Source organism: Apteryx rowi, unplaced genomic scaffold (genome assembly GCF_003343035.1).
Source record: "Apteryx rowi isolate R43461 unplaced genomic scaffold, aptRow1 scaffold_34, whole genome shotgun sequence".
Classification (NCBI taxonomy): domain Eukaryota; kingdom Metazoa; phylum Chordata; class Aves; order Apterygiformes; family Apterygidae; genus Apteryx; species Apteryx rowi.
Window position 1 is genome coordinate 3588127 of NW_020449863.1, and position 14826 is coordinate 3602952.

Consider the following 14826-nt stretch of genomic DNA (forward strand, 5'->3'; position numbering starts at 1 on the left):
AGACTGTTTAAAAAGCTGTTATGCTGGTCAGATTTAAGGAAATCTGGGACAACTGCTCTGGGTAAATTGATCTGAGATTAAGAAAAAAAAAGGAAATGATCCCCTTTGATGAAGGAGTTTAGAATAGGTACAGCTGCATTGTGCAGGAACAGGAACTTGATAATAAAAACGCTCTGATGTGGCATTTACTCCAAAACATCAGCAAGTAAAAATAAATACATGTTCACAGAGCTTAGCTATTCTACTGTAGTTTAAATCACTTGGGAGCATCACAAGAAGATCGGGGACTTGTAATAAATGTTTTCATTAGGCCTCTAGAGATAAGTTAGGGTTGCTGCAACCAGTGAATGGACATTTATGTCTCCTAGGTAGTCATGAATAGGAGGCAGAATCTGCAGGTGACAGAATGTTCTGCCTTATGAACCAGCCATTTAAGGAAAATTAGTGCCCAGAGCCAGGATCCATATCCCGCACATTCTTTGTCAGGTTCATCTCTTTTGCTTATGAAGGCTGCTTGCATGGATTGCTACTGTCCTAAAGTCACACAAACTGAAGTCCTCTTGTTCTTACTCACTTGGGTTACTTTTTTCCAGTCCAGTACAGCTGTCAGTCAGGGTGCGAGCTCTTTGAGAGCAACAAATGAGCCAGATGCAGAGTTCAATGGCCAGACACTTCAAGTCATAACAAGCTAGTTAAGCGAGCTAATTTTGCTTGCAAAAGAATTAGCCTTTATTAGCCACTAATACCACTTTTTGCCCTGCATAGCCCTTTAACCAGCTGCAGCTCCATTGACATCACATTTTGGAAAGATTAGTAGTGGCATGTCTGGTTATGGAAAGCTTAGAAGGCTTTCTAGAGCAGTTACCTCTTACCAGGAAAGCAAAAGAATGGACTAAATTAAATGACCACACTGTAGACATTCATATGGGATAAATTTTGTAACAGAGAGCACAAATTCTGCAAGGCATCTTTGCCTGTGTCTAATTTTTATCATATGTTAAATAGGTACATGTACAGCTATGTAAAATATGGCATATGTCTAGTAATTTAATGAATTAAAGCCAGAACTGATGGTGAACAATTACAGAATTATATATGTATATATGTATGCATGTGTGTGTGTGTGTGTATACACATAAATGTGTGTATGTGTTTGTATATATTTGTGTTATCATGTTTAGTCCTGGTTTGGAGATAGTGATAGAATCATTAATACATTGTATTTTTCTAACTTCTCAGTTTCTGTAGTATTGAGGAGAGAAGATAGCCTCGTTGCACTCACAGACTCAACTTCAGATATATTTGCTAGGAGTCACTATGCTTTATAAACCCAAGCCAAACCCAGTGGAGCTACAATTTTTTCTGTGAAATTGTCAGACTGCGCTGCTACCTTACAACTTTCTGATACTGCTGTGGATCAGAAATCACAAAATAAGATGCTGATCTAGAGGATTAGACAAAAAATCAAATCTATTTTAATAACTATGGCACTCCCTATGCAGAACAGTAGAAGGTCTTAACATCCTAACCAACTGAGCACAAGAAAACTCACTCAATTTAATTTCAAAGGGTTCAAAGTCCAAGTCAGGAGTAAAGTTATTTTTTATTCTGAAGAATGTCTAAAGAAACAACGTACAAGGAAGCTGTACAGGTTGTGCATGTCGAGAGGAAGAAGAGAAAAAATTCTCATGAAAATAAGCATATTAAGGAAACCACTTGCAAATTTTGATTAATCATAGCCTAGCTTTACAGAAGAGGGGAAGGGCAAGTATTTAAGAACTCTGTTAAACTTAAGCCACTTAGGTGGAGAACCCAAGCATTTCCTTTTTTTAGTAACTATAGTCATAAAAAAAATGAAGGCAAGTGAGGCCTAAAAAGGAATAAAAAGGCCAATAAAGGAAAGGTAGGGAGATAACCTTCCTACTGTCAGTGTTGCCTACCTCTGAAAAGCAGGGTCTGGGCCCCTGCATTCTGTGAAAAGAATATCAACCACTGGAAGTGTTACTCTTGCTCTTTGAACAAGCACTGCGCCTTCACGCCTCTCTTACAGCGGGTGGCAGCCTCCCAACAGCTAAGCTAGAATTTCATCTTCATGTGATTTTTTTTCCTGAGGAAAATCTAATAAATAAGGAGTATGTCCTGAAGGGATGTGTTTCTCCTGGAACATAACACTAATGATGTACATGTACAGCAGCAATTAACCTGTTCTGGTAYAGCTAGGATACTCAACATACTTTAAACCCAAACTGAGCAGCAGAGTAAAAAGAACAAAGGAGTCTGAATGATTTCCTTTAATGTAAGTGACATTTTCTGTGGATCAGATGCCATGACTGGCAGCATTTCTAATGACAGCTTTTAATCATTTAGAAAACTAGAAAGAAGCTCTCCTTGGGACTAAACTGGAAATTCTGTTGACACATTTTGGTATAGAGCAGCTGAAACATGGAGCCAAACCATGATTTAGCTTTCATGGGTGGGATATATGAGAGAAAGGGAAGCCGTTCTTCCCAAAAGCATACCTGAGCAGAGAGCACCAATCTGACCACAATTCAGGCTGTGCCAATAGAAATAATAAACATATACCCCTTCCGGGTAGGATGAGGAGAGGGGTTCTCCTTCCTTCTGTCACATGCTGGCTTGGCTTTGATAAGAAAACCCGTGCATACATCTTATCGGCTGTTACAACAAAGAGCATTTATCTTTTTATTTCTTCCTGATCACATTCTACAAAGGCACAATAATGAATTCTAAATCTGGAAATTATTAATGAATGCAGTTGCAATCACCTCTTTTTATGACTAGACTGGACAAGTTCCTACACAGTCTGTAAAAGGGTACTCCCCTTAAACTTTTCTCTTACATGGTAAAGGAAAAGTTAAGAGGCACAAATGAAAGGGACAAAACCCCATACAGCTCCAGGGAATGAAATTCTTCTCTTGTCTTAGCAACACCAGTTCTCAGCAATGTCACAGGCAGCATCTACCTTCACATTTCTCTTCACTTAAAACCACAGAAATAGCAACATGAATGGAGGGCTGGTCTTCTAACTAGCCAACTGTTTATACTGCCCACAGCAGATCTAAACATCATGGCAGCATGTCTATCCTCACACTTTCTCTGCTGATCCCAGTGATGGTGCTACAAGGACAGGGAGGAAAAAATCTAAAGCAGGAAAAGCTGCAAAGAAATACTTGCTTTGACAATTCCCCTTGCAAATGAATGGTAGCTACGAAAGGGCATGCATGCTTTGCCCAGTATACAGCAAGGAAAAAAAATTTAAAAGGACACTCCACTTAGCACAGAGTAGTAGGAGCAGAGATTTCCATCAATTCCAGTGAGGCTGGCTAAGATCACTGGTGAAAAAGGAAAACATTCTTCCTAGGAAAAGCAAAACAAACAAAACTGATAACATGGTTTAAACTAAGGTGAAGACAACACTTTTTATCAGTGTAGTGCATCTACAATAGATGGCTGCAGTAGTGGAGGAGGGAAGCTACATCAATACCATGTCCACAGTAAAGACAGGCCCTGAGAATACATTGCCATGTCCCACAGTCAAAATAAGTATGATCTGCACTGTGTGATGCTGCCAGGGATACTGACAGTCTCAGCAAGTTTCTGGATTTGATGCATCAGGGATTGAGCTGTCATTGACCCCCATGGAAAGGACAAACTTGAAAGGAGGGATTATGATTGGCACTGGCAACTTGGATTAAATCTGTACTATGGTAAAAATCAGGCTCAGATTTTTGCTTATATTTCCTCTCCCCCCCTCCCCCCCCAGAGCTCTCATTTTCTAAAGAGTGGATAACAATGTCCGATCTCACACAGAGAGTCAGCACCGCCTGAAAAGGGGACTCTGTGCTAAAGCGATTTTATGGATATATGCTTTCAAATGAAATCAAAACTTCACTAGCATTTGAGCCCTTCTGCTATTCCCAAAACTCTTCCAACTTTTGGAAGAAACTTTTGGGTTGGCAGAGGCAGTTATCTATGGATTTCTTTTAAGGAATAACTTGATAACCRTGGTAGCCTGGATCTGTCACAAACAACCCGCAACAGTCTAATACGGGACACTGCAGTGAGAGCACCCAGGTGAACTGGGAGCACAGAGGCCTCGCTGCTGTGTTGCAGCAACAGGGTAGTTGTAATCTCCTTATCTCCCATGCAGTCAGCACCTGGCCACAGAAAAACATGCAGGTGGGCATAAATTTGCCAGGCGGGGAGAGCTACAATTACATAAAATCTCTGTAGAGAGGGGTCCTCCCTGACACGTCCCTGAGGTAACAAGTATTTAGAGTGTTTTGTCTCAGGTCATACCAGCAGAATGGCTTGCCTACCAGGAGCAAGGATGTTTGGGGGATATATCGGACCATACAACACTGAAGTGTAGCGATTATTCAGCAAATAACTTCTCCAGTCACTGCAACCATCATCTCTGGCTTAGTGGCCAGAAATATAGAGGTCTGAAAACACAGGCTGTTGAACAGCAAGCCAGGACAACTGTTAGGAACATGTGCTCATCTCCAGTCCTCCAAACTATCTATGACTGCAGACTTGGAGTGCAACAGCAGCGCGTCCTAACTTTTAGTGAGGCGAATCTGTCAAAGGCTCTTATATCATGTTCATCACTGTATTATCTTGACGCCTATGGGATGCAGRTGCTTTCAGAAATTGTTCACTAAGGGGTTTTGGCAATGCTTTCATGTTACAAGGCTTCTTTTTATATCCCCTACTGCCTCTTTCAGGCCCTATCCACCCATTCCTTGCAACTATTAATAAAGTATCTCTTCCTCCAGCTGTGAGAGCAGGCTGTGCAGCCTGTCTTTAAGCTATTGTTGCACTTTTAACAATTAAGTCTTCACAACTTATGCTTCATTATTTTCTTTCCTTGAATCCAAAGTGGGTTTTTGAAGGAGCCATGTCAGCTGACATCTAGTCCTAAAAATAGGCATTCGAAAAAGCTAAAACCTATAGAAATGCTTCCAAGACTGTTTTATTCAACATCAGTATTTCTTTTAAATGAACTTTCTTCTGCAACCCAAACTGTATTGTTCTGTATTAGCAAGAGAGATTTTGAGGGAAAAGTTAGCTCTAAGCCAACTATGCTGGCAGCAGCCATGTCCATGCTGTGGTTTACTTTTTAAAGAGTCTGTCCTCTTGTTACCCCTGCATTGGCCAGATTCATCTACACAATGGACAATACATAGGTTATATATTTATATGTATTATAATATAYAATCTGTATATATTAGTTAGATTTTCCCTATGAAAGAGTCAGCAGTGATCTCACCACTATCTTAACAGAAGATCACATCCAAGTCTTAGATAAAGCCCTAGAGTAATTAGGAAGTTATTGAAGAGAAGTGCAGAATCAAGGTGCTATCACATTGCTTAGCTTGGCTTCATTGTATGCTGGATTATAGCAGGGAATGTGTTCTCTATTGGAACAGCTTCCAACAGAGCAGTACCCAAACCTGCTGGCCTCAGTTCAACTCAACAAAACAGAGGCTAGACACTAAAATTATGAAGAGTGAACATTGATTTTGGTTGCATCCTTTTTTTCTTAATTTATTTTTCCTTGCTGTACTGACACACCACACAGACAATTGATTTCTAGAGGTTTCACACTCTGTACTTCTTTAAAATCTCTTCTCTGAAATGTCTCAATTTTGGACCCTTAAAAAATGGAGACACTCAAAATAAACAATCACTTTGAAAATCTTGGCCTATGTCCCAGGAGGGAGTGAATCTAGTCACGTACACTACAACCTTCACACTACACAAAAATGAGGCAGAACAGTAAAACCATGACAAGCAATATGGAAACAAAACTCAGTATGTTGCAGCAGCTAAGATCATGTAGCTCTCATTTACCTATTTAAATCATAATTGTTCATTACTTGCTCTATTAGTCCTTGTCATGAACTAGAACTCCAATGACTTTCTGTTGCTCAAGCAGCAAACCAAATAACAGTTTCTATGCCATAAAGTTTAAAATATGTGTAATCAGAGCTAATGTTCTGTTATGTTTTACCTGTGCTGTTTGTTTCATCTTCCTTACTGAATGCCTGAAGTGTAGAAGTCCCAGATTTCTTTCACTGACCACTGTCATTTCTGTCATTTTACAGTTGACTCCATCCCTCAGAGGATTTGCTACCTCTGTAAAGCTGTACAAAAGGCATATACTCAATTAGTAGTATTCGTCTTTTCTTTAAGCATACTCGTTCACAAAATCTAAAAGCATGGCTAGCAGTAACAGGAAGCATCAACACTTGAACAATAAAACTACTGAAAGAATAAGTTTTACAAGCCAGCTCTGGTCCACAGACCACAATGTAAAAGCTGTTAGATTGATCTATTTTCATTGTCTAGGCTGGAAAAAAGAAAGAAAAATTAAAAAAAAAATTGTACATCATTATCATAATAAGTTGAAAAACACAAGAAATTTCATCCTAAAGAATATTCTGGTATTTCAACAATTTTTTCTTAAACTGGGATGAATAAGTAAATATCAACATATCTTCAGAACTATTTTTTTACAAATAATTTCCAATAAGAAATAAAACTTTGAGAGTATTTTGGGAAGAAGTTCCATTTTTTCATATTCATTAACTGAAATGTTTATTTTAATTTGCTGGACTGCCTTTTCTATTGCAGGGCAGTTCTCAGAGTTATAGGAGTGACCCTCTGCATCCCTCATCCTCTTCTATGGGATAATGACTGCCACAACGTACCTACCTTCTCAGAGAGAAGTAGGATTCCACTACTTAGTGGGAAATACCAGTTAGCAAGCAGGCTCAGACTACCTAAACTACAAATCGACTAAGGAAAGACACCACAAAAGAAAAATGCAACTAAATGCAGAACTGTCTCAAAACTACATATTCCCAAAATGGAATCTTCCATTTTCTTCTCCCAAAAAACAAACAGCACAATATTAAAAAGTTAAAAGAAAATTCTTTTTTTTTCTTTTCTCATACACCATAATTTTTCAGAAGTTACATTATGATGTAATCTTGATGGCAGATCCCTGCCCCGTCCCAGCTAGATCCTGAACACCCCRTGTTTAATATTGTCTAAAAGACAATTCTATTATCAAAATCACCTTGAATATGAGGCAAAAGGAATGTTATGGCACTAGCAGTAGAGAAGCTATAATATTTTCTTCAGGTGTATTCAGAAAACCCTCTGTGTTAGGGTAGAATAGAAAAAGTTTAGGCTTCTGAAAAGTGTATCACAACCCAGTTGTAACACAGGGAAGCAGTTCAGTTTGTTAGTTAATGCAAGGARCTGGCCAACAGGTCTCCTAGTTTCTCTTCCAAGTTCTGACACTGACCTACCTTGCAGAAGTCATTTTACCTATATTTTAAAGGTGCAACAGGACGTCTACTTTCTTCAGCAAGACATGTTAGATACAATTCATGTCTACATAATACTTTGAGATCCACAGTCAGAAATGGACTAGGGAAATAGAAAGTGTAAACAAATACAACAAATGCATATTTGATCCTGTTCTCTAACTCTCTATTTGCTTAAATAACATGCCCTTCCTCCTGCTATTGTATCAAGTCTTGCTGCACACTGTAGGAGTTCTGTCACACTGTAATAGCTTTTTTCCAGTATGTTTTAACATTATTTTAGTTGTCAAGCAACGTTTTTAAATAGCAAGATTAAACAGACCATGAGAGAAGCTTTCAGAATAAATACTCCTCTTGGGTTTTCTCATGTATTCTCTTCATACAAATCAGATTGCTGCACTCCCCCACAGGAACTTGAAAAGATGGACAAGAGGGGAGTCAGCTTCAGCTATCATAAAGCCCACAGTGGTCTCAAACAATCTGGAGGCCTGTCTAGGCTCAGCACTGTTTTAATTTATTCTCTGACAAAAATGCTGCTTGAAGCTGGGCAGGAGACAAGCTGGACATGCTCTGGCCATGCATTTTATGCTAGGGAAAACTAAGTGAGCAGACATAGACCTATAGACAGCTATAAGGAGCGTCCTTCCCTCTACCACCACTCCAAATTATCATGACTATAGCAATGGAACAGCCCTTCCTTTCAGTCAACCCTGTTCCACTGCACTTGCAGGCAGCACAGTCCTCCACCACAGACAACAGAGAAAAACAGATTTCTCGTTTGATGTGCCAGTGGAACATGCATTATGAAAATTTGTTCCTTTATATGCTTGCTCCTCATACAAATGGAAATTTTACACCTTCCTGTACAACAGGCAGGGAGCTGCACAAGCCCAAACCACAGATGGTAGACTTGCCTTCATGATACGATTCACCAGGGGTTGAAATTTGGGAGAAACTAGTTGGAAGAGCCCACGATGTCACTTCCGAAGCACAAGCTGTGTTGCCCATGGGCAAAAGGCAGGCAGAGTCTCTGGGTGGCACCATACAAAAGGGGCCTGCATGCATGAGAGCCCTTATCACTGGCAGACTCTAGGATTTATTTGCAAAGTTAGAGCAATGAAGCCCAAATTACATATATGCAGAAAAAGCAACAAACTTTCCACCCTGATGAAAGCAAAATGAGGAAAATCTTTCTGACAGATTCACAGCTGGTTTCAATCCACAGACTAAGCATATCTAATGGGCCACCTTTATCAGAGAAGCTCTCATAGGGTTCTGGCTGCTAGAGAGGGCAGTTTGCCACTGTGCAGACCCCTTAACAAAAGTCAGAGAGGACACTGTGTACTTCTCACATGAACTGAAGCGTGGGGTAATAGAGACCATCTGCTACAAATTCTGGCCCTGCTTGCACCTTTATTAATCCATTCCAGCTCCTAAGATGTTACTGAAGTTAATGTAGCTGCCCCATTTAAGTATCACAGAAATTCAAAACATATCGTTCAAAAATCTTCTTATTTCTTCTTATATTTCTCTCAGAGGTAAATTAAATGATCCTACTTATGTGAACAAAGAAAGTAACACCTGGTCTCAAAAGCTCCTCAGTGAAATTTTGGCTTCTCTGGAAACTAGAGAAGTTATTAAGTTAGCAGAAGGCTAGAGGAGCTACCAAGTTTAGGGAAACTAGGACCTTTACCTTCATTTAAGGCACTACTTACTGAAAGAGAAAAATCTGGGGAAAAAAACCCACCCATTCATGCAAATGCGCACATTAGGGAGTCACTGTGAAGTTATTGTGTGCATGTCATCAAAAATATTTCAAACATACATGACTATTTTTCCCCCCAGTGGTTTGCAAACTTGTCCTGGGACAATAGAAGGTTAGAGGGAAGGGGGATATGTCAGTGATTAGGAAAGCTTTCAGCTCTTCTTCCTACAGATACCCCGTGGATATTGCTGTATTCTCCAGAATCTAAGCTTCCACTTAAAAAACAATGAAGTTTCTAGCCCATCTGGCTTTGCGGAAGCAGAATGTAAACAGATGTACTGTTGTCTTATTTTAGAATCTGTAGCAAGCCAGACTGAAACAATAGCACCAAGAAATGTCAACTGCTCCCATTCATCTCAGTGGGGTGGGGTGTTAACTTTGAAGCCTAATTGTGACCACTTTAAAGCCAACATTTTAACCATTTCACTACTGTCACTACACCAGAAACTCCAAAGTAATGAACTTATCCAGCCTCTGTATTTGTATGCATTACTCTGAGATGTTCCATTCACTTGAAAAGGAACATTGCATTACAATCAGGCTACTTTGAATATTCTTTCACTTAAGAAGTTAGCTGAACTGTTTGCTACTGTCTTTCAAAATTAGGGTTAAAAGAAAGTCAAGGGTGAAAGGTTAGATTTATTGTTGATGCTCTCAACAGTGCAACATGTGGGATTTCATGCTTTTTTCTTTGATCAGGGTGCACACATGGCAGTTTATTTCAATAAGCTGACAAACAGCTACATACAGAACTCCTGAAAATAATTACTATTGAAATAAAATAGCACCACCAATTAGGACTAAAAAAAAATCCTAATGACAGGGGTAGCATGTACTTGCAACAATAAAAAAGACGAGAAAGAGACCAGGAAAGAGACTTCATTTTCAAGAACTTGTGACTCTGTTGCCTTAAATCTGAGGTGCATTTGGCCTGATTCCAAATGTAATCTGAGATTCTGCCCTTTTGAAGGTGTTTTACATCCAATTTCCAAAAAGTTGAAGCATCCTGTGTCACCAGTCATTTAAATTTTCCTCTGGGAGCAACAGTTGAAGACTGGCAGCTCTACACACACATTTTGGAAAACCTGACTCAAGCTGCTGTGGGAACTCGTAGCTGAAAATTAATAGCGTGAGCTCCTCTAGCTCATGTTTCTGAGCATCCAAAAGCCCATCATCATGGACCCTCAATCACAGGAGCAGTGGTGCTGTAGGGCACAACAGAGATGCGCTGGCCCAGTGAGGGTGAGGCTGTTTGCACTGTGCCTGCACCCTCCTCCAGCCAGCCCTCACGTGCTCATCTCCACTGCAGGATCTTTCACAACAACTCCTCTATCTGTCACAGGCCCTGGACAGCACAGGACTGCTGGAGAACGCTGGCTCCCTGCAACACAGGCAATGTATGACTATGTAACATCTAAGTGACCCTTTCCAGTCTCATTTCTACAGCTAGATCTACACTGGTGATCAGCCACAAACGTTTTACCTCTGGATATTTTATATTTTTCCCCCAAGATCACGCATATTAGGCAGGGAAGTCAACACTAACATCACCATAGTACTATTCTAGCCATTGTTAGTACATCCATTTAGGTACCTTAACTAAGATATTTCAAGAAACCCTCARTGCAGCTACAGCCTCCTGCGCTCAGACTAAGTGAAGCAGGAAAGGGAATATTGTCTAAGTTAAACCCACGGCAGAGCTAAGGGGCTAGTACCACCCAGAAAAGGATCTCTAACAAGCACCTGGGGACAAGAGCAGCCTCTTCAGCTAGTAGAAAACTGGAAGAAAGCAAGGGGAGGTGGGAGAATCTGCATAACCTAAACTGTATTTACAGCCTGGTAACTCCTTGAGTGCACATTCTCATTCCTGAATAAAACTGTCTTTACTTGAGAAGGTCTTGTACTGATATAAGACTGCCTACATGTGGTAAGGAATAGGGTTATATTGGTAGAAGGAAGGGGGAAACATTCCTGTCTACACAATGCCTAGGTGTTTGGGGAAACAAAGCCCTAATTCATGCAGTTCAGGTTCTTTTGCCTGCAACATACAATACTCTGACGTTTCTATTAGCAAGTTATGAATGCACAGGCCTGTAACCTCCACTATAAGCTGGGCATTTAAGATGTTTGAGTTTGTTTGCTCTGACTAATAAAAAGACCAGCATCCAAAAATCTCTTTTTATCAAATATCGGTTCTTCCTAAGTCTTGATCTTTAAACCACAACAGCACATTTGTAAAATGCTTGTGACAGAAAGCTGAAAATAAACCTCTGTTTTCATTCAAAAGCCTACAAACTCTGACTTCACAAGCAAAAGGCCTGGTATGAACAGACAGACGGACACCTTCATTTTCTATTGACTTCAGTCAGCTGCAGGGTGATCAGTTCTCTGCAGAAGGTGCTGAATAAGATCACGTATAATTTCACACAAATGTCTGAGTGCTGTTGAATATGTTTTCTGCAGATGCTTGGAGGTACAGAACAAAGGCAGCTGAAAACAGATTTGGTAAGTTTCCAGTTTTACTTTATCACTGTATTAAATTCCTGTTCAGCACCAATAAGGCACCACATACTTGTTAGAGAAAGAATAAACAGCCTAATAAAAATTAGACTCTCTACTCTTTGCTTTGCCTTGCATCCGTCTCCTTTTCAACTGTTAACACATAAAAAATAACCCCCCTGACAGCTGGATGTGCATTAAGCTAGCAGCCTTTGCCTGAGGTGTCACAATCTGAAGTTATGCTGCAGGCAGGAGCATGCCATGGCTGGGAATGCTGACGTTAGCGCGGCTGCCGCTGCGTTTACTTAACACTCATTTCTCTCAGTCTGCTTCAGACCAGAAATGCGGGCAATGAAAACTTATTCAACCTTTGAGAGCCTCTGCTGTACAGTTAGCGGAGCGGGGTCTTTGCAGGTACATGAAAGAGGCATTCAGAAGACACTTTCATTCAGAGGACATAGAAAGAGAGCCCCCAGAGGTCTCTGGTTACCTTTTATTGACATGAAAAGGGGGAGGCAGGAGGGGCAAGGTTTCAGGACAAATGAAAAACAAGCTTTCTAAGATTCACTGTTCAACCTCAAAACAAAAGCTCGGCGAATTTAAGCTAAAGGAGCTTAGTTCCATTTCTTTCAGTTTAGTAATTTATTACAGTGAATAGAATGAAAAAGCTGTTTCAGGGTAATGGATTAAGCATTACCCTGAAACAGAAGTAGAGTGGAAAAAAAATATACATTATGGATTCATTCCGTTTCTCAGGCAAATAACCGTAGCAATTAGCAAACACATTAGAAAGTGTAGCATTTAGTAAGTATCCAAGGATCTTTGGGTGAAAACATTTACATCATGATGATAGCTGGACAAAACAGCTGCCACAAAAGCATTATTAAGTAGAGGGTTTAATCTGTAAACATTCACCACCCAAATTAAACCTATTCACACAGCACAGAAATATCTTGTTTAAAGAGGCAGGCACAATGGCTGCAAACGGTGCGGTGCTGCCTTCCTGAGGAAGCCAGCCCTGGAGGAAGGACAGCGCAACAGTGACACTGGCAGCAGGTGTCACTCTCTGGAAAGCCACCAGCAGCCCCGGGAGGAAGCAGTGCCAGCTGTGTGGCAAGATGAAGGCCGACTTTGTCAGGGAGCCTTCCAGCAACCAGCAGCCCAAAGGCAAGAAGTGGGGCGCCAAGGAGAAACGCGAAGCGCGGCCGACGACAGGCACCCGGGGCCTGAAGCGTGAGGTCTGGTGTGGGATGCTGGGACCTGCAGCGTCACAGCCTCACCAGCCAGGGCGCCATGCTCCACACACCCACGGCCCAAACTGGGGTGTACCCCCCCCCAACCCCTACACCGAAGCCTTCCTTCTGGCCTTTTCCCTTCCATTAGTTCCCCAACTTTCCCTCCCTCTTTCCATCCGCTGGCTGGGGAAACCGCCCCTCTCCACACGCACAAGGCACAACCGGCCTGAACGCGCCGCCATTTTGCAAACCTCGCAGGGGCTGCACGAAATGGCAGCCTCTCCCGTCGACCATTAATAGTGCCCCAATTAACCGCAGGGCAAGCTCCACTCAGCTCGTTAGGAGGGAAGAAGGATGGGCCAAAGCATCCATACAAGGACTGGAAAACCCTCTGCCTCCACGGGCTGTGCCACTTGGGGAAAATCTCATCGGACCCACGCATGCTGGGCGGCAGAGCGCAGCACAGGGACCGCTGGGCCGACCCCAGGCACTACGCCCTCAGACACTGGTGAAGAAGGGACCCCCCATGAGTACATCAGGAATACCTGCAAAACCCCTTTTACAGTGAATTTAACAATTTAAAAGATTACTTCAGTTAGGAAAACTTAATTAATGAGCATAATACCTAATATTTACATAGTTCTGTATGCAAACTTTTCCCCCCCCCCCATAGAGTTGTACAAATATTACCTAATCAGTCATCGCACACTCTCAGGACACATGACCGAAAGCCTTGGCTTGCTGATGAACTGCAGAAGTCTGAAATTGTGACTAAACGCTCTAGGTTTGTTGCACTGAACCTAGGCAATGCAAGTTTAGCTGCATTTGCGTAAATATCTTGAAATAACTCAGGGCTCTTTATAAATTTAGGTGGCCTTTCAGAGATTGTGAGGCCTGAAAAATGATACAGACTTAGTTATTGACAAATTCACAGTTTTTCAAAGGCCAATATTTTGCATCTAGGTTAAGTGGTTTTGCTACAGTTTTAGTTTCATACCAACTTGTCTCTTTGAGGTAAACTAGCAAGAGCACAAACTGTAAATCAGGTTGAAGCAATGATCTGGATCATTGTTTGCTAGCTATCATCTTAATACACAAAGAAATTTAGAAAAAAAGAGAGATTTATTTGGAATTCATTTGGCAATACTATAGGATTTGCTGTAAGGCAAAATATCCAAGAAATTTCTTTAAAATTCCTGAATTGTGCAAAGACATGAAATGGATAATTTAGAAAATGTTCTGAGCAACATTTAAGGAGAAAAAATATTTTACTCATTATAGTAACTTCTTTTTTTCTAGATAAGTCTCTTAATGCATCTTCAGGCAAACATGGCCTGCTGAATATTTTAATCAGACTGCTTCTGACCTGTAATATCTCTGATACGGTCAAATAGCACTTACAGATGAGGCATATGATAGTCACTCATCATTTCTCTAGATGATATGAGAGGATAGAAACAATGGTGAAAATTCAGTGTTGACACCTGAATGTTTAAAAATTGGTGGATAAGGCCTAGATTCCTGTCATTTGTCAAGCAATCCTACTGAAGCTAACTTCAAAAACTAACGTTAAAAAGATGTTATGAGAGTACAGGATGAGATACACTCTCATCCAAACCTCACTCAAGTCAACAAAAGTCATCCCACTAACATGAATGGGATTTGGTCAAATCCTGGCGTACTGGTATAGCATATGCACTGAGGAGCCAAAAGAGGTCATAAACAACAACATTTTAATCTCTCAGGCTCAAAGGTTGGATTTGTTCTTTTGTCTCAGATCTTCTTAAAAGATATCCAATACATTTTGGACACTACATTACATAGAGATAAATAAATCAGTATTAGCCTTACTTTCCTAAAAAGAGCACTTACTGGCACCATCCTTTCATCTCTTCTCAGATTTTACCTTGGTGGCAAATCTTGCAGGTGGTAGGATAAATACTATAGCAGACATCTGTTAAACACA

The 14826-nt window shown here is 40.8% G+C and overlaps 1 protein-coding gene across 27 annotated transcripts in view; it reads right to left on the minus strand.

Annotated features, from left to right (window-relative positions):
- Positions 1-14826, minus strand: part of LOC112969212 — a 227703-nt gene that overhangs the window by 53869 nt on the left and 159008 nt on the right. For 23 of the 27 annotated variants that reach the window (XR_003254620.1, XR_003254619.1, XR_003254630.1 and 20 more), the window contains one exon: positions 6038-6170. The exons of 3 other annotated variants lie outside the window; for them this stretch is intronic. The gene's annotated coding sequence lies outside the window, so the exon portion shown is untranslated. Of the gene's footprint in view, positions 1-6037; positions 6171-14732; positions 14815-14826 lie in introns of those variants that run through there. One more of the 27 variants, XR_003254622.1, reaches the window with a different exon arrangement.